General features: G+C 41.4%; 1 protein-coding gene across 3 annotated transcripts in view; it reads right to left on the bottom strand.

Annotated features, from left to right (window-relative positions):
• Window positions 1–16816, bottom strand: part of LOC106565012 (CSC1-like protein 2) — a 99071-nt gene extending 82255 nt beyond the window's left edge. For all 3 annotated transcript variants that reach the window (XM_045691329.1, XM_045691330.1, XM_045691331.1), the window contains exon 1: window positions 16472–16816. The gene's annotated coding sequence lies outside the window, so the exon portion shown is untranslated. The remainder of the gene's footprint in view (window positions 1–16471) is intronic.
• Between the last annotated feature and the right edge of the window lie 11111 nt (window positions 16817–27927).

Genomic DNA, 27927 nt, shown 5'->3' with positions numbered 1-27927 from the left:
TTGTCGCGACATTAGTAAAAAACCTAGTAACGTGACTGGTTTGAGCCTCTTCACAATGACTAAGGCGTCTGACCGACAGTTGCAAAGACCCATGACCGAGTTCCAGTCAGGCTATTCCCGAATTCGCTGCATTGGTGTCAGAAGTTGAATGCTTCTGACACAAATTCTTTACAAAGTACGGGGAAATTTAAGTAGAAAGTAACTTGTGCAACTAAGTACAAAGTAGGAACCTCGTCATGAGGTTTGAGCCTCTTGGGGTAATGACTAAGGTGTTGACTGAGTCACTGAGACATGGGATCAATTCTAGATCAGGCTACCCCCCCAAATTCACTACTACATGTTACCATTGAATCCTAGCAGAGGAATGAGGGGCTTTGGTATTTTTAAATCCAGGTGCACCGCTTTGTTTCATACAGTGCTCTTTTACTACTCTTTGTATGAAAAAGTGTCCTTTTTTTGTCTGACATGGATTTATAGCTGTGTCTGAACATAGTGTTATGCAGCCATCTAACCATCCTGATGAAAAGCCCATGTCTTATGAGTACAAATGTGATTTCTTTCCATTGCCGTAAGACCTCAAGAGAGGATAGTCAGAAAAGTACACATAAAGGGCTTAATTAAATAAAAATCAACCCTTACGTTGCCAAACATATTCCAGAAGAGTTGGGGTACTGTAAGGTACTCAGTTTATTAATATAAATGTGTGTCTAGCGAACAAAGGCATACACATTATTATTGGAAAAGGACAATTCTCCAACAAGATCAATTCCATGTCAGTATAAGAGTTACACCCAGAGTGGAAAAGATTTGGGGCCATCTCATGAGCTGCAATTAAGTGCACATAAAATACAATCTAAAATGATCCATCTGATTGAATTTCCTTGGTCTGCTGGGAGGAATTATGCTACAACCACGGTTTGTAATAAAGTCAGACAGTGTGAGTGTGTGAGTTACAGTTGGGGTATATAATGTGTGCGGTGTCTTTAAGGAAAGATAATGAGCTCCCTCTCGCTCTTAAGAATGAAGAGCTAGAGAGGAGGGGGTGGGGCTTAAGCTGAATTTAAACACAAATTAGTCGGGACAACAAAAGCTTCAATTTATGACAACTCGGCACTTGCCCCACATGGGCCGACAGGCAATTTGTAAAAAATACAAATAAAAAAATAAATACCCCGGCCAAACCCAACAACGCTGGGGCAATTGTGAGTGGACTCTCAATCACGGCCGGATGTGATTTAGCCTGGATTCGAACCAGGGACTGTAGTGTCGCCTCTTGCACTGAGATGCAGTGCCTTAGACCGCTGCGCCACTCGGGAGCCCTCAAGATATCTTCTTTCAGACCCAAGTTTGTTCTCTTATTTCTGTATTTGATGTGAACTATTGTAATTCAGGGCTCATCTGTAAAAGAGACTTTGGTCTCGGTCAACATTCAGGGCCAGACAGATTACCAGGACATGTACTGCGAGCATAAATAAACTGACCAACTGGCAAGTGTCTTCACTGACATGTTCAACCTCTCCCTGTCCGAGTCTGTAATACCAACATGTTTTAAGCAGACCACCATAGTCCCTGTGCCCAAGAACTCCAAGGTAACCTGCCTAAATGGCTATCGACCCATAGCACCTACTGCTTTGAAAGGCTGGCCATGGCTCACATCAACACCATTACCCCAGAAACACTCCAATTTGCATACTGCTCTAATAGATCCTGCAATCTCGATTATATTCCACACTGCCCTTTCTCACCTGGACAAAAGGAACACCAATGTGAGAATGCTATTCATTGACTACAGCTCAGCATTCAACACCATAGTGCCCTCAAAGCTCATCACTAAGCTAAGGACCCTGGGACTAAACACCTCCTTCTGCAACTGGATCCTGGACTTCCTGACGGGCCAACCCCCAGGTGGTAAGGGTAGGCAACAACACATCCGCCACGCTGATCCTCAACACAGGGGCCCATCAGGCGTGCGTGCTCAGTCCCCTCCTGTACTCCCTGTTCACCCACGACTGCATGGCCAGTTATGACTCCAACACCATCATTAAGTTTGCTGATGACACAACAGTGGTGGGCCTGATCACAGACAACAACGAGACAGCCTATAGGGAGGAGGTCAGAGACCTGGCCGTGTGGTGCCAGGACAACAACCTCTCCCTCAACGTGATCAAGACAAAGGAGATGATTGTGGACTACAGGAAAAGGAGGACCGAGCACACCCCCATTCTCATCGACAGTGCTGTAGTGGAGCAGGTTGAGAGCTTCAAGTTCCTTGGTGTCCACATCAACAAACTAACATGGTCGAAGCACACCAAGACAGTCGTGAAGAGGGCACGACAAAACCTATTCACCCTCAGGAGACTGAAAAGATTTGGCATGGGTCCTCAGATCCTCAAAAGGTTCTACAGCTGCACCATCGAGAGCATCACTGCCTGGTATGGCAACCGCTCAGCCTCCGATCGCAAGGCACTACTGAAGGTAGTGCGTACAGCCCAGTACATCACTGGGGCCAAGCTTCCTGCCATACAGGACCTCTATACCAGGCGGTGTCAGAGGAAGGCCCTAAAAATTGTCAAAGGCTCCAGCCACCCTAGTCAAAGACTGTTCTCTCTGCTACAGCACGGCAAGCGGTACCGGAGTGCCAAGTCTAGGTCCAAGAGGCTTCTAAACAGCTTCTACCCCAAAGCCATAAGACTCCAGAACATCTAATCAAATAGCTACCAAGACTATTTGCATTGCCCACCCCCTCTTTTACACTGCTGCTACTCCGTTATTATCTATGCATAGTCACTTTAATAACTCTACCTACATGTACATATTACCTCGACTAACCGGTGCCCCCTCACATTGACTCTATACAGAGGGTACCGGTACATAGTCTCGCTATTGTTATTTTACTGTTGCTCTTTAATTACTTGTTCCTTTTACTTCTTATTCATATTTCTGAAACTGCATTGTTGGTTAAGTAAGCATTTCACTGTACGGTCTACACCTGTTGTATTCGGCGCATGTGACTAACATTTGATTCGAGTAGACTCCCTGATAAAATAAAAGTTAAATAAAATAAATACATTGGTCCGAGTTATGGTCACTTGCGGTGTGCATAAATGCAGAGTGATAGCAGGTCGGCAGACAAAAAAACAAAACATTCTGGGTAAAAATGCATCTGACTTGAGGCCAGACTGCCCAAACTCTTATTCACATATAAGTGACAATTATTTTTTTAAATTGTCCCACTCTGTTTTAATATGAATGGACCTTTCATCTTTGTCACTGCAGACCAGTGAAATCCCTCTATTACCCACAGGCCTTTGCTTTCTCTCCGCACCTCAAAACACTCTCCTTCCCTCTTTCACTCCCCAATACAACACTCTCACAGATGTAACAATGAACACTGAATGGGCTGCCAGGGTGCAGTGAAAACATGTGACTCATGGTGGAGGACATGGAAAGCCCTCCACACTTCCTGACATGGAAACCCCTCAGCCCATCCCTTATTTCCCCCCCCCGGGCTGCATGAGAACACAGTGCTGTAAACAAAATAATTATCCTTGTCCATTCATATACGGAAGCTTGAGATACCATTCAAACCATTTATGCTTGATTTAACTGCCAAGCAGAAGATCTTATGCAATAAAATAGCCTACCGGGATAGACTTTATACAACAATAATTTTATTGAGTCAAAAGGCAAGACGTGGCAGAATACCATAATGAAGTCTATTTCTTACACCACTACTCCACAGTGAAACCCTTAACGTCTAATTTGGGCACATAAGTTACATAATATTATGAATGTGGATGAATACACTGAACCAAAATACAAACGCAGTATGTCAAGTTTTGGTCCCATGTTTCCTGAGCTGAAATAAAAGATCCCAGAAATGTTCCACACACACAAAACACTTATTTTGTAAGAATTGTGCGCACAATTTTTTTAACATTCCCATCAGTGAGCATTTCTCCTTTGCCAAGATAATCCATCCACCTGACAGGTGTGGCATATCAAGAAGCTGATTAACTGTGCTGGAGACAATAAAAAGCCACTAAAATGTGCAGTTGTGTCACACAATACAATGCCACAGGCATCTCATGATGAGGGAGTGTGCAATTGGCATGCTGACTACAGGAATGTCTACCAGAGCTGTTGCCAGATAATTAAATGTTAATTCCTCTAGCATAAGCCGCCTCCTACATCATCTTAGAGAATTTGGCAGTATGTCCAAGCAGCCTTAAAACCGCAGACCACGCGTATGGCATTGTTTGGGCGAGCGGTTTGCTGTTGTCAACGTTGTGAACAGAACATGGTGGAAGTGAGGTTATGTATGGGCAGGCTTAAGCTACGGACAATGAACACAATTGCATTTTATCCATGGCAATTTGAATGCACAGAGATACCGTGACGAAATCCTGAGGCCCATTGTCGTGCCATTTATCCTCCCCCTTCACCTCACAGCATGATAATGCACGGCACCATGTCGCAAGGATCTGTACACAATTCGTGGAAGCTGAAAATGTCCCAGTTCTTCCATGGACTGCACACTCACCAGACATGTCACCCATTGAGCAAGTTTGCGATGCTCTGGATCAACATGTACGACAGCATGTTCCAGTTCCCGCCAATATCCAGAAACTTCGCACAGCCATTGAAAAGGAGTGAAACATTCCACGGGCCACAATCAACAGCCTGATAATCTATGCGAAGGAGATGTAGTCACACTGGATATATGACCGGTTTTCTGATCCAAGCCCCTACCTTTTTTATATTTTTTATCTTTATTCCCAGTCATGTGAAAATCAATAGATTAGGGGCTAATGAACTTATTTCAATTGACTGATTTCCTTATATGAACTGTAACTCAAAAAAATCTTTGAAACCGAAGGCTGCGTTTATATTTCTGTTCAGTAATAGTATGGTGTAAACAACTGTCCAGTGATTCAGTCAATTTTTTAAAAAATGCTCACTTTCCTCCACCACAACAGCAGACCTGAAGAAATTTGCAGGAACTCACCAACAAATACTCAGTTGTTTTGGAATTACCAGTAGCATGGAGCATAAACAATATTGAGCAATAACCAACAGATTAATTATCAATTTTGAAGGATGTAAAAAAATTACTTCTCCAGCCCACGTAGACAGCAAGTAAATATGAGATATATAGAAGGGCATCACATGGATAGCAAGTCGTAAATCCCAGTGCCATTGCTGACAACTATGTTCCTATTATTAACTATTAACACAGGCCTGGTGCCTTGCGCCATGGCAAACTGTCAGTGTACAGCGGCGAAATACAAACCCCATTATTCACCAACATCCAAGGTTAGTGCGTGTGTCCTGCATCACAACCATAAGTCTAGGTTTGTGTGTGTGTGTGTGTGTGTGTGTGTGTGTGTGTGTGTGTGTGTGTGTGTGTGTGTGTGTGTGTGTCTGTGTGTGAGAGAGAGAGTTTTGTCCCATTCTTCACTGACACACTGCCAGGTTCAGCACCAATTTCTGAAGGACTGGCTGCTAGTGCTAACCCTTGGCCTACAAACACAAATACTATTGATCGCCATACTTTCAACTGGAACAACTTGTCGTCTTCACTCACCATACCAAGCAGCTCCACTATGGTCGCAAAGATATTAAATATTCAAGAGTGAAAGTCCCTTGTCTACATGCCATTGTTCATTAAACAAAAAGCAAGAAACCAACACTTCAATCCTGGTTCATTATAGTTGTCAAACGATCCACCGCTTCAATTTGTGGATGGTCAAAAACACAAACAAACAATGTAAATACATACATTAATTCACATAAAACATTTGTGTGCATATTGAGCTATGTTCAAGGAGCTGGGTTGCACCTGAGAAGTCTGTGCTGAACCTGTCCAAAGCTGGCCAAACACCCCAGCCATGTCTTGTTCAAACAAGAGAGCCAATCGATCTTTCTGCTCCATAACCGAGCCAACAACTACAGAGATCACATTCAATGTCAAAAGGAAATAATTAGAGGTCGAATGATTATGATTTTTTCAACGCCGATACCAATTATTGGAGGACCAAAAAAAGCCAATACCGATTAAATCGGACGAGATTAGATAGATGACAATTACAACAATACTGAATGAACACTTATTTTAACTTAATATAATACATAAATACAATCTATTTAGTCTCAAATAAATAATGAAACATGTTCAATTTGGTTTAAATAATGCAAAAACACAGCTAACGTTTAAGTTCCTTGCTCAGAACATGAGAAAGCTGGTGGTTCCTTTTAACATGAGTCTTCAATATTCCCAGTTAAGAAGTGTTAGGTTGTAGTTATTATAGAACTATTTCTCTCTATACCATTTGTATTTCATATACCTTTGACTATTGGATGTTCTTATAGGCACTATAGTATTGCCAGCCTAATCTCGGTAGTTGATAGGCTTGAAGTCATAAACAGCGCTGTACTTCAAGCATTGCAAAGAGCTGCTGGCAAATGCAGTAAAGTGCTGTTTGAATGAATGCTTACGAGCCTGCTGCTGCCTACCATCGCTCAGTCAGACTGCTCTATCAAATCATAGACTTAATTACAATATAATAACACACAGAAATACAAGCCTTAGGTCATTAATATGGTCAAATCCGGAAACTATCATTTCGAAAACAAAACGTTTATTCTTTCAGTGAAATACGGAACTGTTACGTATTTTATCGAACGGGGTGGCAACCCTAAGTCGAAATATTTTTGTTACACTGCACAACCTTCAATGTTATGTCATAAATATGTACAATTCTGGCAAATTAATTACGGTCTTTGTTAGGAAGAAATGGTCTTCACACAGTTCGCAACAAGCCAGGCGGCCCAAACTGTATATACCCTGACGCGAATGCGCTTTTGTTAAATCACCCATTTGGCGAAGTAGGCTGTGATTTGATGATAACTTAACAGGCACCACATTGAATATATGCAACGCAGGACAAGCTAGTTAAACTAGTAATATCAACCGTGTGTAGTTAACTAGTGATTATGTTAAGATTGATTGTTTTTTATAAGTTTAATGCTAGCTAGCAACTTACCTTGGCTCCTTGCTGCCCTCGCGTAACAGGTGGTCAGCCTGCCACTCAGTCTCCTTGTGGATTGCAATGTAATCGCCCATAATCGGTGTCCAAAAATAAAGATTACCCATTGTTATGAAAACTTGAAATCGTCCCTAACTAAATAGACCATGCCGATTAATCGGTCGACCTCTAGAAATAATAACCAACAGCAACCATTGATAATTCTATATGCTGGAATGTGCTACCAAGCACCGAATCAAAAACTATCAGTCAGTATCGCTTTTCAAATGTGCAGATCGACGAACATCTCCTGACATATATGATTCATACACTGCATCAAAAATACTCATGTCATACTGCAAGTCAAGACATCAGAACAGCTGAATAGTAGAGCCTTGTCAATACAACAACAGGTACACACCCTTTAAGGTGTACAGAGCCGGTGTATCCCTGACTAAGAGTGCCATAACATTGTTGGTTGACACTCGTACATGACCAAATTGAACGTTAGCATTTAGTCTGGTCAATAGAGCGCATGTGGTTCTTATGACCAACCTGCCTCTGACCAGTGTCTATGGGTTGGAGGGGGGGTTATGCTGTCAACAACACTGCAATGGAACAGGACACATAACACTGCATCAAACAGCAGCAGATTTCACATCATAAATTACAATCATAGCCATTTATGAATACTAGAAGCCACTATACTCCCTCCATATAAAATATACTTTATCTTTGAATGTATCATTTAGAATTCTAGAAGTACTGTGTATCTATTTGTTTAGGCCAAAACAAGAACTCTATTCCAGTGTTATGTATACAAGCCAATTCTTTTTACAATCATAGCAATTTCTCAAAGGGAAACTGAGGTGGATCTTCATATAGCAGGCTGCTCATTATCACATATCTGCACATGTTCTTCTGCGAGTGAGATTATCTGCTCCAAACAGATAGCAAGTGCACAACAAGGGGAAAAGGAGCAGAGAGAGGGGCGAAAAAATGTCTAGGTAGCCTATACGAACGCACCCGCTTAACATGAGTGCAGTGCTTATCAACAAACACAGAAACATATCGTAGAAGTCCCATGACTGTCCATGTATTTGTTACCACTTACATAGCCTGTTTGTACATTGGTGGTATGTATCCGTATCATAAACCTGAGTTAAAGATTAGATTATAAATATAAATTCTGCCCTAGGAACAAGGTGAAGCTGACCCAGCCTAATCAATGGGAAGGACATGCTGTAGTGAAGTTGAACAAGTGCTGTGTTATGACTCCGCACCCCTCTCAGACACAGAATTCTTATCTTCGCTCATTAGATGCAGTAGATTGGGTCCCATGCAGGAACTCTCTCACTGAATTTCAAACACTGTGTCCATTACACAGACCCAAGGTAACCAGTAAATGTACTTGAAAAGTAGATGCATAGAGAGAAAACATGAGATAGTGAGAGTGAGAGAAGAGAAAATGAGAGACAATGAGAGAGCGAAAGAATGACTGACTTTAAAGATATTAAATATAAAATATTAGAGTCACCCCACATATTTTTTTTATTTTTTAAAGACTCCCTCCAATGCTTCCATCTCAGAAAACACAGAGCCATTGTAAATATGGATTGGGTGGTATCCAGATTAGTACCTTTCTGAAAATCATACCTTTAAAATAATTGGAAATCGGTATTGGTATGGTATTGGAAATCATACCTGCCGTATTTCAAAAATACCCTGGTACATTGTATAGTCTAATGGATGTGTCAAACTCATTCCATGGAGGGACGAGTGTCGGCGGGTTTTCACTCCACCCTTGTACTTGATTGATGAATTAAGGTCACAAATTAGTAAGGAACTCCCTTCATCTTGTTGTCTAGGTCTGAATTGAAATGGAAAAAAACACTGCAGACATTTGGCCCTCCGTGGAATGAGTTTGACACCCCTGATCTAATGGGAAGGGACTTTATCTAGATTGAAGAGTTGCATGCACTCCCCAAAAGACAATAGGGTAAATGGATGATGATCACCATATCGGTGTTGGCTACAGACTACAAAATATAGAATCTAGTTATCATTTTGACAGAAAATCTATGGACAGAAAACCATTTGAATACCTTATTATTTTGTAAAGAGGTCCTCAAATTTAATTGATTGACAAATGTCAGTAAAAAAAGACAGTATATATACACATTTTTTTACACAACTGGGATATGACAATAAAGTCAGACTTATTTCCAAATCATCCCAACCCCATGAAACTTGACTCAACCATTAAGATCATAACAATGTGCATGTCTGTGGCAGACTCTGCAAGATACTTTCACACTATCAATAGTGGTTGTGCAGAATTCTAGTGGGTACATGCACATGCTGAAAGACTAAGAAAATTAAGGTTGCATAATTGTGTGACCGTCTGGGTTTGAACCCAGGTTGTCTGCATCCCATTAGCATTACCTCTTATACAATAGTTAGTGCAGCAGAAACCTAACCCATGACCCTGGCATTGGAATTGCCCGCGCTGAAGACATCTATATCGGTCCGTTAATACAAGGCCCAGTGCACTGCTTTTCAGATTTTTTTTAAAACTAAAAAATGTATTTGACTGTTTACCAGCGTTTGTAATTTGAGTCTGATAATTATCGGTACAAATCAGTTATTCTGATAATACTTGAGGAATATAAAAATGACTTGCTTGAAATAGGTTTTCCAGATTCTTGAAATACTTTGCAAATGCAACTTGTGTGAAAACGGAAATCGTCTATTCATTCCTTTTCCATTTTAGTAGGCACGCTTATCCAGAGCAACTTACAGTAGTGCGTTTACATTTACATACTGGTCCCCCCCGTAGAAATTCAACCCACAACCCTAGAATTTCAAGCGCCATGCTCTACCAACTGAGCCACATCACAACATCACACTGCCAGTTCACACCTCTACCATCCAGAAGGAGGGATCAGTACAGGTGCATCAAAGCTGGGACCGAGAGACTGAAAAACAGCTTCTCTTTCAAGGCCATCAGACTGCTAAACAGCCATCACTAACTCAGAGAGGCTACTGCCTACATTGAGACCCAATCACTGGCCACATAAATGGATCACTAGTCACTTTATACAATGCACTCTAAATAATGTTTACATATCTTACATTACTCATATCACATGTATATACTGTAGTTGATACCATCTATTGCACCTTGCCTATGCCGCTCGGCCATCACTCATCCATATATTTATATGTACATATTCTCATTCACCCCTTCAGGTTTGTGTGTATTAGGTAGTCGTTGGGGAATTGTTAGATTACTTGTTATATATTATTACTGCACTGTCGGAACTAGAAGCACAAGCATTTCGCTACACTCGCATTAACATCTGCTAACCATGCCTATGTGACAAATACAATTTAATTAGTAAAATAATATATTTTTTTAAACAATATAAATGTATTTTTTTTTTATTACAATTTTTCAGGGGGTGCTGCAGCACCCTCAGCATCCCTGCTTCCCGCGGCTATGGGAGATTACACTTTTAGTAAAACAACGGTCCAGTGGAAATTATACACCGGTATAAATCATATACCCACTTTTTTTTTTTTTTGTGGAGGTATAAGGCTTATAAATTATGTAGTACAATAGAGAAATCATGCACAAAGTAGCCTACACAAAAGCACATGAAATACTGTATACTCACATGAGCGCCGCACACATAACCTAGTTTCAGCAGAATATCATCTGCAGGCAGCAAGAGCGCGCAGCACTCAACTGGTTTTGGTAAGGAGCAGCTCACGAAAGAATGACATCGTTAGCCGGTCAGGTAGGAAAGCTAACTAAGGCAACAACGGATATGAAAACCAGGTATTGAAAAAGTTTGGTCCGAAGTGTTTGTTTGTAGGCCATTTATGATTCCCAATTGTCATGCGCTGTTTGCATCAGGGGCATAGGCATGGATGGGCCTGGGTGGACACCCACTGGGGTGCCAGGCCCACCCAATCGGATTGATGCTGCTTAAGCATTGTTGTGGACTTACAACATATCTTATTTATTTTGAGTTAAAATCTGAAAAAAATCTATAGGAAAACTCATGAAACATAGGATTTCTTACACAGGGTGCCTTTCCCACTTCTCCAGGCATCACTACATAGGGCCGATAGAAAGCAGTCACACACAGCATGATGTTAAAGGATAAGCAGTCCATTCACAGACATTTTTACAATTAGCACAAAGCGGTGACCTAAAGTTGAAATGCAACAAATGTTTCACACTATCAGCAGCAGGTGTGCTGCAATAAAAATTTAGAAGCACAGTTCCAGTCACCAGATGATCATTTAAAACTTTACTTCCTGTTGAAAGTTAGTTTTGAAAAGGGAGAAGCTAACAAATTAGCAACAACACATGCTGCAGCCTCCACCAACTAGCCGACAACAAAAGCTAGCTAGCTAGACCATGGGGAAAAACTACTGCTCGCTATTGTGACCTGTTGGCTTTCGAGAAGGCAGAAGTTTCCATACGTTTTTGTAAAAAAAAATATAAAAAAATGTCCAAATGTGATAGGGCAAAAGTGACAGTGAAATCAACCTAATACAGTTGAATGGCAGATGCCTTCTATACAGCTTCTGATGGCCTAGCCAATAGCTGACTTATCTAGCTAGAATTTTACTGCATCTCCCTAGAGACCAGCAAATAAAAATCCTGATTGGATCTTTTTTCCATTTCTTTTCCAAAAAACTGAAGCAATTAAACTTGAAAATCATTGAAAATAATATTGTCATTATTTAATTAATCTGCTCTGAAGGCTTAGAAGACCCATTCCTCCTCACTGTGTCTGGATTAATAATAATTTGTAGAGCAGCTCTATTTTCCCTCAGCATGCATTTTTTCACTTCTGAATGGCTAAAGAATCCATATGTTGTTCAGAATTACTGGACATTTGGAACTCTTATTATGGTGGCGACTTGACAAAATTAGAATCATGGTCTTGAATTTAACTTTTTTTCTGGTCTCGGTCTTGGACCCATTGTTCTCCCCGGTCTCAGTCTTGACTCTGTCTTGCCCCTCACCCCGATTGGCTCCGGTCTTGAATCAGTCTCGCTTTAGGTAGTCTCGAACACAACTCTGCTAATATGTGATCAGATGTGATCCACTGAAGGGAAGCACCTTCATTACACACACACACACACACACACACACACACACACAGAGAGTCCAGCAGCAATGTCAAATTAAAAACAGAATATCTCTAAATCAGTGGTCACCAACCGGTTGATCGCGAGGCATTCCTAGTCGATCACCAAACATTTCTGTAGAAAAGCCAACGACAAAAGGCTTGCACTCATTTTTGTTTCGCTGTTGGGAGGTAGCTGCACTTGATTCAGAAGCCCTGCACACCGGGTAGGCAAAGTGTTCCTACCTGGAACCATTTCATTTGTCTAAAAAGACAAACTCCGCCTACTCGATGGACTGGGAAATTTGTGGCTAAATCGAGAGTGCCAACTGTGCTGGCCAATCGGATATCTCAAATCACCATGCCAACAGCTTCCACGACCCCAGCAAAGTTTGATACTCGCCTACGTGATTTCATGACTTTTAAACCATGACCAGAGAGACTGTCAAAGAATACAGCAAAGAACTGCTGTTATTATGAGTGAGTTCATGTCTAAGTTTTTATTTCATCACTGTCAACACTGTGTTTATTCAACACCATTGAATAAAAAAACAAAAGCGTGCTTCTCCCTACATCCGCACACACTGCAGCTGCAATGAATGAGTAAGTGTATTGATAGCCCTGCATTTGAATTATTATTAACAGATAGTCATGTCTACTTTAAAATTGAGGAATAGTCCCCTCTCTGGTCAGTCTCACCGGAGGAAAAGAAGGAGAGAGCAGGGACCGTGAGAGGCGGACCCTCTACACCAATGTGTCTGAGGAAACATTATTGAGATGGTGACCGAAGTCAGCTTGAAGGAGGCCAGCCAGCCACAAGGAGTAGGTAGAGCGCGGTGGGACAAGGAAATCCCGGCCTGCCAAACCATCCCCTAACCCGGAAGACGCTGTGCCAATTGTGCACCGCCTCATGGGTATCCCGGTCACAGCTGGCTGTGACACAGCCTAGGATCGAACCCAGGTCTGTAGTGATACCTCAAGCATTGCGATGCAGTGTCTTAGACCGCAACGCCACTCAGGAGACCAAGGAAGCAACATTTTAATTATTTTCATTCATGCACATTCATCACCTTACTTCCCACACACTAAAATTGTTCAGTAATTATTCTCAAAAGCAAGTGTCTGACTCACTACGGATCCAGACCAGCATTAGTTCATAACTGAAGATCCAGAATAGCATCAATGTTTACAGATCGAGCATAACAGGGTCCTCCACTGACCTACATTTTTGCAACAAACATTATAGAAATTTTGCAGTTGGTCTTAGTGCTTGAGAACCACAGAGAATGTGTGGGCTGAAAACTTGATGCACTAGTGATCCATTGTTTTCAGAGAACACTTGTGTTGCATGACAGTTACTTTTGCCATCAATAGGCCTAGCTGAAGAAAAAAAAGTAACCTTAATTTTCAGACAAATGAAATGGTTCCAAATAGGAACACTGCCTACCCTGTGGCTATGGGAAAACTTTCCAGAAGGACAAATATCTCTGCAGCACTCCACCAATCAGACCTTTATGTTAGAGTGGCCAGACAGAAGCCTTTATGGTAGAGTGGCCAGACGGAAGCCACTCCTCACTAAAAGGCACATGACAGCCCGCTTGGAGTTTGCCAAAAGGCACCTAAAGGACTCTCAGACCATGAGAAACAAGATTCAAGTGTCAAGTCTGGAAGAATCCTGGAACCATCACTACGGTGAAGCACGGTGGTGGCAACATCATGCTATGGGGATGTTTTTCAGCGGCAGGGACTGGGAGACTAGTCAGGACCGAGGGAAAGATGAACAGAGGAAAGTACAGAGAGAGATCCTTGATGAAAACCTGCTCCAAAGCATTCAGGACCTCAGACTGGGGTGAAGGTTTACCTTCCAACAGGACAACAACCCTAAGCACACAGCCAAAACAATGCAGGAATGGCTTCGGGACAAGTCTCAATGTCCTTGAGTGGCCCAGCCAGAGCCTGGACATGAACATCTCTGGAGAGACCTGAGAATAGCTGTGCAGCGACGCTCCTGACCCAACCTGACAGAACTTGAGGGGATCTGCAGAGAAGGATGGGAGAAACTTCCCAAATACAGGTGTGCCAAGCGTGTAGCGTCATACCCAAGAAGACTCGAGACTGTAATCGCTCCAAAGGTGCTTCAACAAAGTACTGAGTAAAGGGTCTGAAAATGTCACATGTACATATGTTTTACATTTTTTGCAAAATTTCTAAAAAACGTTTTTTGCTTTGTCATTATGGGGTATTGTGTGTAGATAGATGTGTGGGAAAAAAACAATAACACATTTTAGAACAAGGTAACGTAACAAAATGTGGAATAAGTCAAGGGGTCTGAATACACTAATCTTTCTACATTGAACAAAAATAAAAACACAACCTGTTAGTGAGCATTTCTCCTTTGCCAAGATAATCCATTCACCTGACAGGTATGACATATCAAGAAGCTGATTAAACAACATGATCATTACACAGGTGCACCTTGTGCTGGGGACAATAAAAGGCCACTAAATGTGCAGTTTTGTCACACAACACAATGCCACAAATGTCAAGTTGAGGGAGCGTGCATTTTGGCATGCTGACTGCAGGAATGTCCACCAGAGCTGTTGCTATTTCTCTACCATAAGCTGCCTCCAACATCGTTTTAGAGAAATTGGCAGTACGTCCAAACGGCCTCACAACCACAGACCACGTGTAACCACACCAGCCCAGGACCTCAACATCCGGCTTCGTCACCTGTCAGATCGTCAGACCAGCCACCCGAAAAGCTGATGAAACTGAGGAATATTTGTGTCTGTAATAAAGTCCTTTGAGGGGAAAACTCATTCTGGTTGTCTGGGCCTGGCACTCAAGTGGGTGGGCCTATGCCCTCCCAGGCCCACCAATTGCTGCACCACCGCACAGTCAAGTGATATCCATACATATAGTCCTACTGAATTTATTTCAATTGACTGATTTCCTTATATGAACTGTAACTCAGAAAAATGCGCTTATATATATATATTTATATAACTCACGCAGTCTCCTCTGAACAGTTAATGTTGAGATGTGGCTGTTACTTGAACTCTGTGAAGTATTTATTTGGGCTGCAATTTCTGAGGCTTGTAACTAATTAACTCATCCTCTGCAGCAGAGGTAACTCTGGGTCTTCCTTTCCTGTGGCGGTCCTCATGAGAGCCAGTTTCATCATAGCTCGATGGTTTTTGCGACTGCTCTTGAAGAAACTTTCAAAGTTCTTGACTTTTTCCGCATTGACTGACCATGTCTTAAAGTAATGACTTTCTGTTGTTTCTCTTTGCTTATTTGAGCTGTTCTTGTCATATGAACTTGCTCTTTTAATATCAAACAGGGCTATCTTCTGTATACCACCCCTACCTTGTCACAGCACAAGTGATTGACTCAAATGCATTAAGGAGGAAAGAAATACCACAAATTAGGCACACCTGTTAATTGAAATGCATTCCAGGTGACTACCTCATGAAGCTGGTTGAGAGAATGCCAAGAGTGTGCAAAGCTGTCATCAAGGCAAAGAGTAGCTATTTGAAGAATCTCAAATATAAAATATATTTTGATTTGTTAACACTTTTTTGATTACCACATGATTCCATGTGTTATTAAATAGTTTTGATGTCTTCACTATTATTCTACAATGTAGAAAATAGTAAAAATAAAGAAACTCTGGAATGAGTAGGTGGTACTATATTTATTTATTTATTTTTCTAAATGATTAAATACATTTACCTCAATAGTTTTGTTAGTGACATAAAAAAAAATGTAGATTAGATAAATAACATTTTTAGTTTAACTCGAGTAGTGGCAGCCAGGAAAAGTGTAACAAATTAGTTTCTGTGAGAATTACAGAGGGGGCAGATACCCCACGTTACCCTAGGCTGCTAGATGGAGATTACAATATCTGTCTAGAAACTGGGCTAGACCCAAGACCGTTCCTCTCACTGGATCCTACAAAGTCTTTCTGCAAAGACAGCTCAGCCCCAAATTATTTTAAATGCGGTTCTTAGTACGTCAATTAGATCATACAACACGACGTTGTTTGGTATTGAAATAATTATTCAAATAGTCTAGGCTACTATAAAATTATATAAAGTAGGTTATCCCTCAACTAGCCTATAGGCGTGACAGGCCCAGAGCACAATAGCGCGAATGCGATTCTGCATGATTGCTGCGCTGCGTCAACATTTTTTAAACACGTGAACCCTCGCAATAGTATATATTGTATGTAGGTCTTTACCTTCTGGCCATATGTCAAAACAAATTAAATGAAGACGCATCGTCTTTTACCTGGCAATCCAATTTGATTTGATTTTCCGTTTCGTTTGCGTCTTCTCTTGCTCCAATGGCAATATCCCAAACGAGAGAGGCTAAATATATCGTTACAAATCCACCACCAAGGTGACGAGGTCTGGAAACCAAGCAATCAGCCTCACAAGAGTAAGCTACTGAGAAGCGTCAGAAACATATTCGAAATCCATTATGGGCTTTTTGTTGCAAAAGTTTTTTTTTAAAAGCAGCGAATTGCTTCACAGTCCCTTTGAACGACACCGAAAATGGACGCGAACGCTAGGAATATAATTACCGGCAATTGGAAGCCCGACATATTCCATTGTGAGCCTCTCTTCCAACAACAACCACTAGGTGGCGACAAAGTAACACTTCCGTTAGGTTTTCAGAATAAAAGTCCCCTTATCCAAAAACGCATGCAAAGTGTGACTGTCAGTGCCCACAGGCATTTTGTAAAGTGTTATTTTATTTATTTCCTATTAGTTAAACCTCATTGGAATCATTGGAACACATCTGTTTTATTTACTTAATCTTAAGAACAAAAAATATATTGTCTTAACTAAAAACCAGTTCAGTCAGCTCACCAAAAACACATTTTATTAGAATGGAAGTTGCAAATTACCAAGTGGCAACTGCAGATCATGCTGCTTGCTTAGGGAGTGCCCCTTCCACCCGATTCGGCTCCTACCCAGCGCAAACTCAGGACCTCTGCCTCGCAAGCACACATGACCGCCCTCCTAGAGCGTTCCAACCCATTGCACTGCCAAAAAATGTCTATTTCAATAGCACAAGGGGTGACACTTTCAGGCTGAGGAGTGAGTTTCATAGATCCCCATCTGCTACATATGCACAAATAGATCAGTAAATCAGTAACAGCATCCACAAAATAAAATGAAGACTAATGATAATGTAAATTAACCATTATGATCATTTTTACACTCATCCATATTAGGCTAGCAGAAGACTGCTGTTTTTGAACATATTGTAGCAAATTCAGGGCTAAGCCCAATTCGGGACTCTGACACTTCTTGATGAGATCACTAGTTGTTGTACAAAGGTCTCTACATGCTTACTGAATGCTACTGCCATCCCCATGTTTATCTCACAAGTCCCTTGGGACACACTTCTATTTCTAATACCAGCATAGCGAATATGTAGCCCGACCAGGACACAAACCCAGGTTACTGCTACTGTGAGTCCAAAACTTAAATTGTTACACCAATAGGTTTGAACTTTCTGATGAGATATTAAAACGTTATTTATTGTGTGTCCCTTTTGGGAAATTTGTCTTGCATCTCGACAAACAACAGCACAGCATCACCAATAAGTGGGGCGGCAGGTAGCCTAGTGGTTAGAGTGTTGGACTAGTAACCGGAAGGTTGCAAGATTGAATCCCTGAGCTGACAAGGTAAAAATCTGTTGTTCTGCCCCTGAACAAGGCAGTTAACCCACTGTTCCCAGGCCATCATTGAAAATAAGAATTTCTTCTTAACTGACTTGCCTAGTAAAATACATAAATCACAAGCAATAACTACAGCAGACATGTTCATCAATTCAGGTGGGGGGGTGAGCAGTTATTTATACTGGTGGGAATTAATGATTTCTGGGCTCTGGCGGTTTTGTAAAGATGGACTCTGCATCGGCGGCCTGATGGTATGAGCTGGTACTCCTGGTTGAGTGGGTGTGTCAGATCAGTGGCAATTCTCGCTCCTGCCCTCAGTACTCTCTCCAAGAACAGCGTTTCCATGTTCTTGAGATGAACTCCTGATATATAATTAATCTCCTCATGACATACAGTCGTTGTTGTCCCTTTTTGTATATCTGTTTTGTGTTTGCAGTCCAGGAGAGTTTTGAGTCAATTATAGTTCCAAGATATTTGTGCTGCTCAACTGATTCTATTTGCTCTGAGTCAATGTGAATGGGCCCGGGATCATCTTTTAAAGTTCTGAAGTTTATTGTCATTTCCTTGTTGGGTTTTTTTTCACATAAAAATGAGTCTGTTTTCCTTCCACCATTGGGTTAAATGTGTTCTTTCTGTCCTGTAGTCATCCTCGGACCCCTAGGTGTGTTCCTAGGTTTGTACAATATGCTTTCTGAATGCTACTAAAGGATGTTCACACCCAAAAGCCTTGTTTTCACCTTCATTATCTGATCAAGATGATCCAAACAAGTTCTGTCACGTTTACACAAGGTAATAAAATGTGTCTGTTATCTGTCTACTGTGTCCGCATTGTGACCATATTTCCCTATAATATCTATCTGCAGTCTGCAGTAACTACAAGGAACAGTTCAGTGTTGTAGTAATTGAGACCACATATTGAGTGTCTTGGTCTGGTCTCAGTGTCTGATACATTTTTACTCGGTCTTGACTCGGTCTCAGACAATGAGGAATCATAATTTCTTCCAGAGACCAGCCGAGACAAGCAGAGCGAAAAACTCATAATTGCAGTGGTCATGTTCCACTGCTTAGATGTTGCATGCATCAACCAATGGTTGATGCCACGTCATTGAATGTGTCATCGACAGACAGATTGCTATAACATATGACATAAGATCTGGCTACGTCTATCAGTACATTTCCACATAACACAATAATTCCAATAGCCATTCTAGCTTTGCCCTCGTTTGGGAGAGAGCAAGTAGCTGAGGTAGTGCTAGGTATCAACAGCCAATCCAGTAGGGTCTGGAAGCTATAGTGAGCTTCAATTGGTCAATAGCTTTGCGTTATCGTAGAGTATTTGCATAAAGTTCAGCTTTCTCCAACTTTGGTCCTGCTCTGTTCACACTTTCTCGCCCATGCTCGCATCGCCCAACGGTCCCCCCGTCCACTTCGCTTCCCTCCACTGAAAATGAATGGGGCTCTGTTGTTTCATCGCCCCCATAGTGTTATGTGGAAATGCACTGTGAGCAGAGGAGCGTGACCAGTATCAGCTTCCATTCCCTCAGCGCATTAAACTGCTTCGCCAAGCCAAATATCCACACTCCTTTCATGACACATTAATATCTTATCGCCTATTGAAACATGGGCTTCCTTCTTTTCTCAATAGTTACCTACTGTCCATTACATTCGTTGAACAACTTGCAAACTTTGTGGCATTCTAATGCCAGTGTTTGTCCATGGAGATTGCATGGCTGTGTGCCTGATTTTGTACACCTGTCAGCAACGGGTGTGGCTGAAATAGCCGAATCCGCTAATTTGAAGAGTGTCCACATACTTTTGTATATGTAGAAAATACTGTATCTTCACCAAATCTATGCAAATTGGTATTCTTCCAAAAGATTTTAAAATTGTCAAAGTTATCTCCCTCTATAAATCGGAATTTCATTGATTTGCTGGTAGGCAAGGGTGGGAGAAATTGTTTGAAAGTTGCACACTCACTATTAGTAAGGGGAGACTGGGGGAAGATGTAACATATTTTGTCTTTCTACCTATTATAGACCTGTTTGGGTTAGGGATCATGTGTAGAGTGGCTCTCTATTTGCTCTCAGCATGCATTTTCTTCACCTTTCTGAATGTCTTTATTTTTGTAAATTTTATTGAACATTTATTTAACTAGGCAAGTCAGTTAAGAACAAATTCTTATTTACAATGACGGCCTACCAAATGGCAAAAGGCCTAAAGAATCCATATGTAATATATATATATATATCAGTTAAACAAAGCATATTAACTATAATTGTACATTTTATATTTAGCATACAAGAAGAAACATGTTTGATTAGCTTTGTGTGTGTGTGTGTGTGTGTGTGTGTGTGTGTGTGTGTGTGTGTGTGTGTGTGTGTGTGTGTGTGTGTGTGTGTGTGTGTGTGTGTGTGTGTGTGTGTGTGTGTGTGTGTGTGTGTGTGTGTGTGTGTGTGTGTGTGTGTGTGTGTGTGTGTGTGTGTGTGTGTGTGTGTTAAGCTACATGGAAGGGATAATTGAGTAGTTTGGTTCATCAGGCTGACCCCCAGTCCTCGCTTGAAATTATTGAGGCATGATGAGGTTTTTGCAATATGAAGATAAGAATTTCAGAGTATGGTTCCCCTGTATCTGGTAGAGAATTTACTTTGTGAGGTGTGGGGAGGGTGAAGGTTATCGCAGTGTTAAATAGATGGATTTCAGAATTAACCTGGAAGAATCCATTTAAGGGTTTAGGTAAACTGTCTGGGAGGTATGAGTATTTGTAGATGGAAGTGCATAACTGGCGTACATTAATGTTGTAAACAGACAAGATATTGAGTTTCTCAAATAAAGTTGCAGATGGAGCTAGGTAATTAGAGGAGGTAGCTAGTCTTGCAAATGTCTTTGTATGATGAGTGATTTGTGTAGGTAGGAGGCATATGTACTGGCCAAGCCAATATTACAGTAAATGAGATATGGGTAAATTAAGCTATAGTATAGAGTTAGGAAGCAAGCCTGAGGAACCAAACAACTAATCTTTCTGATGATAACAACAAATTTCATTGCTTTGCTACAGACAAATGTAATATGGCATTTCCAGGATAACTTTTCATGAATTAGAACTCAGAGGAAACTAGTGGATGTGACTTGTTTCATTTCATTCCCACCAATTGAGATTCTGTCTCTTTTCTTTACAATATTTCTTATTCTTACTAGTTTTTAGAATAAAGTTAGATTTTTTAACATTTAAAGATCATTTTTTATCTGAAACCATTCAGAAAATTTGGCCATACCTGAGTTGGCTTCATTAATTTGTGAATCAAAATGATTGTGTGATAAAATGAAATCGGTATCATCAGCAAAGAGAATGGGAAGTACAGTAGAAGACACAGCAGCAAGGTCATTGACATAGATTAGGAATAACAAAGGTCCAATTATCGAACCCTGTGGCACAGCACAGGATATCTTGGCCCTGGTAGATGCACAGCCGTTTGCATAAACAAATTGTTCTCTAGCATAAACATATAACCAATTATATGTTCAATCATGAAAACAGTAATAATGCAATTTAAAAAGTAATGTTTCATGATCAACCGTGTCAAATGCTTTGGATAGATAAAAAAAAACAAATGCCAAAAAAGTATATTCATTGTTGTAAAGGCTGTAAAGATTTTATCCACGAGTTGCAAAAGAGCCAAATCTACGGAGTAGTTTTTACAAAAAACATATTGGTGTTCATTAAGAATACGGTGTTGATTTAAATGTTTCAACATTCTCTTATACACACATTTTTCTAGGATTTTAGAAAAACATGGTAGTTCAGATATTGGGCGAAAATTTGTAAAAGATCTTGGGTCCCAAGATTTATAGTGGGGGATACCTTTGGAATTTTCAAATCTTTAGAAACAATACCAATTTGCATAGATTTGGAGACGATACTGTATACACTACATATACAAAAGTATGTGGACACCCTTTGAAATTAGTGGATTCGGGTATTTCAGCCACACCCGTGCTGACAGGTGTACAAAATCAGGCACACAGGCATGCAATCTCCATAGACAAACATTGGCATTAGAATAGCCTTACTGAGGAGCTCAGTGACTTTCAACGTGGCACCATCATAGTGCTCATTCCAACAAGTTAATGAGTCAAATTTCTGCCTTGCTACAGTTGCCCCGATCAACTGTAAGTGCTATTATTGTGAATTGGAAACGTCTAGGAGCATCAATGGCTCAGCCGCGAAGTGGTAGGCTGCACAAGCTCACAGAACGGGACCGCCGAGTGCTGAAGCGCATAGTGCGTAAAAATCACTTGTCATCGGTTAAAACACTCACTATCGAGTTCCAAACTGCATCTGGAAGCTACGTCAGCACAATAACTGTTCGTCAAGAGCTTCATGAAATGGGTTTCCATGGCCGAACAGCCGCACACAAGCCTATGATCACAATGCGCAATGCCAAGCGTCGGCTGGAGTTGTGTACAGCTCGCAAGCCATTGGACTTTGAAACAGTAGAAAGGCGTTCTCTGGAGTGAAGAATCACGCTTCAGCATCTGGCAGTCAGATGGACGAATCTAGGTTTGGCGGACGCCAGTAGAACGCTACTTTCCCGAATGCAGATGGTCAACTGTAAAGTTTGGTGGAGAAGGAATAATGGTCTGGGGCTGTTTTTCATGGGCTAGGCACCTTAGTACCAGTGAAGGGACATCTAAATGCTACAGCATACAATGACATTCTAGATGATTCTGTGCTTCCAACTTTGTGGCAACAGTTTGGGGAAGGCCCTTTCCTGTTTCAGCATAACAATGCCCCCATGCACAAAGCGAGGTCCATACAGGAATGGTTTGTCGAGATCGGTGTGGAAGAACTTAACTGGCCTGCACAGAGCCCTGACCTCAACCCCATCGAACATCTTTGGGATGAATTGGAACGCCGACTGCGAGCCAGGCTTAATCGCCCAACATCAGTGCCCGACCCCCCTAATGCTCTTGTGGCTGAATGGAAGCAATTCCCCGCAGCAATGTTCCAAGATCTAGTGGAAAGCCTTCCCAGAAGAGGGGCATTGCTATTGGGAAACCGGGCCGAGGATAGTTCTTACGAGGCTTAAGAGGTCAAAGCAAAAAATTCTGATCTGCCTGTCCAGACTGAGGTCACATATGGAGCACTAAAATTGTATTAGGATTTAGATCCACATATGGATGTAGTATAAATCTGAACTCAAACATTTTTGTTGTTGTTTACACATTAGGGAAAGATCAAATAGGTATCAAATATTCCAAAAACAGTGCCTTCGGAAAGTATTCAGACCCCTTCACCTTTCCCACATTTTGTTACGTTACAGCCTTATTCTAAAATAGATTTGTTGATCATTTATCTACACACAATACCCCATAATGACAAAGCGAAAGCAGGTTCTTAGAAATCTTTGTAAATGTATAAAAAATCTAAAACTGAAATACCTTATTTACACACACTACCATTCAAAAGTTTGGGGTCACTGAGAAATGTCCTTGTTATTGAAAGAAAAGCAAATGTTTGTCCATAAAAATTACATCAAATTGATCAGAAATACAGTGTAGACGTTGTTAATGTTGTAAGTGACTATTGTAGCTGGAAACGGCTGATTTTTAAAAATGTAATATCTACATAGGCGTACAGAGGCCTATTATCAGCAACCATCACTCCTGTGTTCCAATGGCACGTTGTGTTTGCTAATCCAAGTTTATCATTTTAAAAGGCTAATTGATCCTTAGAGGAGAAGTACATTAGAGTGTCTAGTTTGAGAAACAGATTCCTCACAAGTCCTCAACAGGCAGCTTCATTAAAAAGTACCCGCAAAACACCAGTCTCAACAACAGTGAAGAGGCGACTCCGGGATGCTGGCCCTCGAGGCAGAGTTACAAAGAAAAAGCCATATCTCAGACTTGCCAATAAAAAAAAAGATTAAGATGGGCAAAAGAACAGACACTGGACAGAGAAACTCTGCCTAGAAGGCCAGTATCCTGGAGTCGCCTCTTCACTGTTGACATTGAGACTGGTGTTTTGCAGGTACTATTTAATGAAGCTGCCAGTTGAGGACTTGTGAGGTGTCTGTTTCTCAAAGTAGACACTCTAATGTACTTGTCCTCTTGCTCAGTTGTGCACCGGGGCCTCACATTCCTCTTTCTATTCTGGTTAGAGCCAGTTTGCGCTGTTCTGTGAAGGGAGTACACAGCGTTGTATGAGATCTTCATTTTCTTGGCAATTTCTCGCATGGAATAGCCTTAATTTCTCAGAAGAAGAATAGACTGACGAGTTTCAGAAAAAAGTTATTTGTTTCCGGCCATTTTGAGCTTGTAATCGAACACACAAATGCTGATGCTCCAGATACTCAACTAGTCTAAAGAAGGCCAGTTTTATTGCTTCTTTAATCAAGACAACAGTTTTCAGCTGTGCTAACATATTTTCAAAAAGGTTTTCTAAGGATCGTGCCAGGCTTTTTTCCGCTACACTCAATTTGAGTGGGTTGAGTCACTGACGTGATCTTCCTGTCTGGTTTTGCGCCCTCCCTGTCTCAGTCCCCAGTGTCTATGCTGCAATAGTTTTTGTGCCAGGGTGCTAAGGTCAGTCCATCCTATCTGGTGTAATTCTCCTGTCTTATCTGTTGTCCTGTATGATCTTAAGTATGCTCCCTCTAATTTTCCCATCCCTCTCTGTCTCCCCTCCTGGAGGACCTAGGACCATGCCTCAGGATTACCTGGCCTGACGACTCTTGGCTGTTCACCTTGCCGTGCTGCTGCTCCAGTTTCTGCTGTTCTGCCTGCAGCTATGGAACCCTGACCAGTTCACTGGACGTGCTGCCTTGACCTGCTGTTTTGACCCTCTTTCTCCCTTTCTACCGTACCTTCTGTCTCAAGCTCTGAATGCTCGGCTATGAAAAGCCAACTGACATTTACTTCTGAGGTGCTGACCCTCTATAATCACTATGATTATTATTTGACCCTGCTGGTCATCTATGAATGTTTGAACATCTTGAAGAAGGATAGGTTTCTTCCTAGGTTCCTGCCTTTCTAGGGAGTATTTCCAAACCACAGTGCTTCTACATCTGCATTGCTTGCTCTTTGGGTTTTTAGGCTGGGTTTCTGTATGATGAAGTAAAAAGGGCTTTATAAATACATTTGATTGATTGATCTAGGGCTACTTAAGACAGAGCTTTTCAAAACCAAAGTGTAGATATAATACAATTTTATTTTGCAATTATCTTTGTTCTTTATGCAGGTAATATGATTTTTGTGATGTCTTTTCGAAGTCTAGAATATTTCCTGCTGTTCACAGGCGACTGGTCATTTCAAGTAATTACATATACCTATTTATTCTTGAAGAATGTCTTAGGCAATATTAGTCCATTGTTTTTAGTCATATATACTGGAAAAAACTACAGTGAGAGAAAAATGTATTTGATCCCCTGCTGATTTTGTACGTTTGCCCACTTACAAAGAAATGATCAGTCTATAATTTTAATGGTAGGTTTATTTGAACAGTGAGAGACAGAATAACAAAAAAGAAAAGAAAAACGCATGTCAAAAATGTTATAAATTGATTTGCATTTTAATGAGGGAAAAAAGTATTTGACCCCTCTGCAAAAGATGACTTAGTACTTGGTGGCAAAACCCTTGTTGGCAATCACAGAGGTCAGACATTTCTTGTAGTTGGCCACCAGGTTTGCACACATGTCAGGAGGGATTTTGTCCCACTCCTCTTTGCAGATCTTCTCCAAGTCATTAAGGTTTGGAGGCTGACGTTTGGCAACTCGAACCTTCAGCTCCCTCCACAGATTTTCTATGGGATTTAGGTCTGGAGACTGGCTAGGCCACTCCAGGACCTTAATGTGCTTCTTCTTGAGCCACTCCTTTGTTGCCTTGGCCGTGTGTTTTGGGTCATTGTCATGCTGGAATACCCATCCACGACCCATTTTCAATGCCCTGGCTGAGGGAAGGAGGTTCTCACCCAAGCTTTGACGGTACATGGCCCCGTCCATTGTCCCTTTGATGCGGTGAAGTTGTCCTGTCCCCTTGCCAGAAAAACACCCCCAAAGCATGTTTCCACCTCCATGTTTGACGGCGGGGATGGTGTTCTTGGGGTCATAGGCAGCATTCCTCCTCCTCCAAACACGGCGAGTTGGGTTGATGCCAAAGAGCTCAATTTTGGTCTCATCTGACCACAACACTTTCACCTAGTTGTCCTCTGAATCATTTAGATGTTCATTGGCAAACTTCAGACAGGCATGTATATGTGCTTTTTTGAGCAGGGGGACCTTGCGGGCACTGCAGGATTTCAGTCCTTCACGGCGTAGTGTGTTACCAATTGTTTTCTTGGTGACTATGGTTCCAGCTGCCTTGAGATCATTGACAAGATCCTCCCGTGTAGTTCTGGGCTGATTCCTCACCGTTCTCATGATCATTGCAACTCCACGAGGTGAGATCTTGCATGGAGCCCCAGGACGAGGGAGATTGACAGTTCTTTTGTGTTTCTTCCATTTGCGAATAATCGCACCAACTGTTGTCACCTTCTCACCAAGTTGCTTGGCGATGGCCTTGTAGCCCATTCCAGCCTTGTGTAGGTCTACAATCTTGTCCCTGACATCCTTGGAGAGCTCTTTGGTCTTGGCCATGGTGGAGAGTTTGGAATCTGATTGATTGATTGCTTCTGTGGACAGGTGTCTTTTATACAGGTAGCAAACTGAGATTAGGAGCACTCCCTTTAAGAGTGTGCTCCTAACCTCAGCTCGTTACCTGTATAAAAGACACCTGGGAGCCAGAAATCTTTCTGATTGAGAGGGGGTCAAATACTTATTTCCCTCATTAAAATGCAAATCAATTAATAACATTTTTGACATGAGTGTTTCTGGATTTTTTTGTTGTTATTGTGTCTCTCACTGTTCAAATAAACCTACCATTAAAATTATAGACTGATAATTTCTTTGTCAGTGGGCAAACGACCAAAATCAGCAGGGGATCAAATACTTTTTTCCCTCACTGTATATAAACGCAATATGCAACAATTTCAACAATTTTACTGAGTTTCAGTCAACTGAAATCAGTCAATTGAAATGAATTCATTAGGCCTTAATCTATGGATTCCACAACTGGGCAGGAGCGCAGCCATGGGTGGGCCTGGGAGGACATAGACCCACCCACTTGGGAGCCAGGCCCAGCCAATCAGAATGAGTTTATCCCCACAAAAGGCCTTTATTACAGACAGAAATACTCCTGTTTTATCAGCTGGTCTCAGACGATCCCGCAGGTGAAGAAGCCAGATGTGGAGGTCCTTAGCTGGTGTGGTTACACGTAGTCTGCGGTTGTCAGGCCGGTTGGATATTCTGCCAAATTCTCTAAAACAACATTGGAGGCAGCGGATGGTAGAGAAATGAACATTAGATTCTCTGGCAACAGCTCTTGTGGAAATTCCTGCAGTCAGCATGCCAATTGCACACTCCCTCAGAACAAGACATCTGTGGCATTGTGCCATGTGATAAAACTGCACCTTTCAGTGTCCTTTTATTGGCCCCAGCACAAAGTGCACCTGTGTAATGATCATGCTGTTTAACAAAAGGGTGCACAAAATGAGACTTTTTCAATACACTCAAAAAACATATTTAAGATATTTTATTTCAGCTCAAGAAACATGGGACCAACACTTTACATGTTGCGTCTTATTTTTGTTCAGTATAAGTGTTTGTAAACAATTTGTAGTTTAAATAAGATAAGACTATCAATCCTTGCATCCAGCTTGCTGTGAATTTGAGAATGGTTATATTTCCTCAGCCCCATCCCTCAATTAACCAAACAAAGCGGCAGGGGCAGGCTGTTGAAATGGCAGGTTGCGGCTTTAAATGAATTCACCTTTGTTAGCTACATTTGTGATTTCTGACTAAAGACATTAAAAAAAATTGCAAGCCATCGTATTCCTTAAATTCAGGCTTGATTTAAAACATCTGATAACCCCTTTTGTTCTATGAGGAGAAAAATATTGTTTGTGGATTAAAACAATTGAAGTCACATTGATGTACTTTTACTTAATACAATAACTCCTTGA

The sequence above is a fragment of the Salmo salar genome, chromosome ssa12 (genome assembly GCF_905237065.1).
Source record: "Salmo salar chromosome ssa12, Ssal_v3.1, whole genome shotgun sequence".
In the NCBI taxonomy this organism is placed as follows: Eukaryota; Metazoa; Chordata; class Actinopteri; order Salmoniformes; family Salmonidae; genus Salmo; species Salmo salar.
The sequence above is the reverse complement of the archived record's forward strand: the minus strand, read 5'-3'. Positions and strand labels throughout refer to the sequence as shown.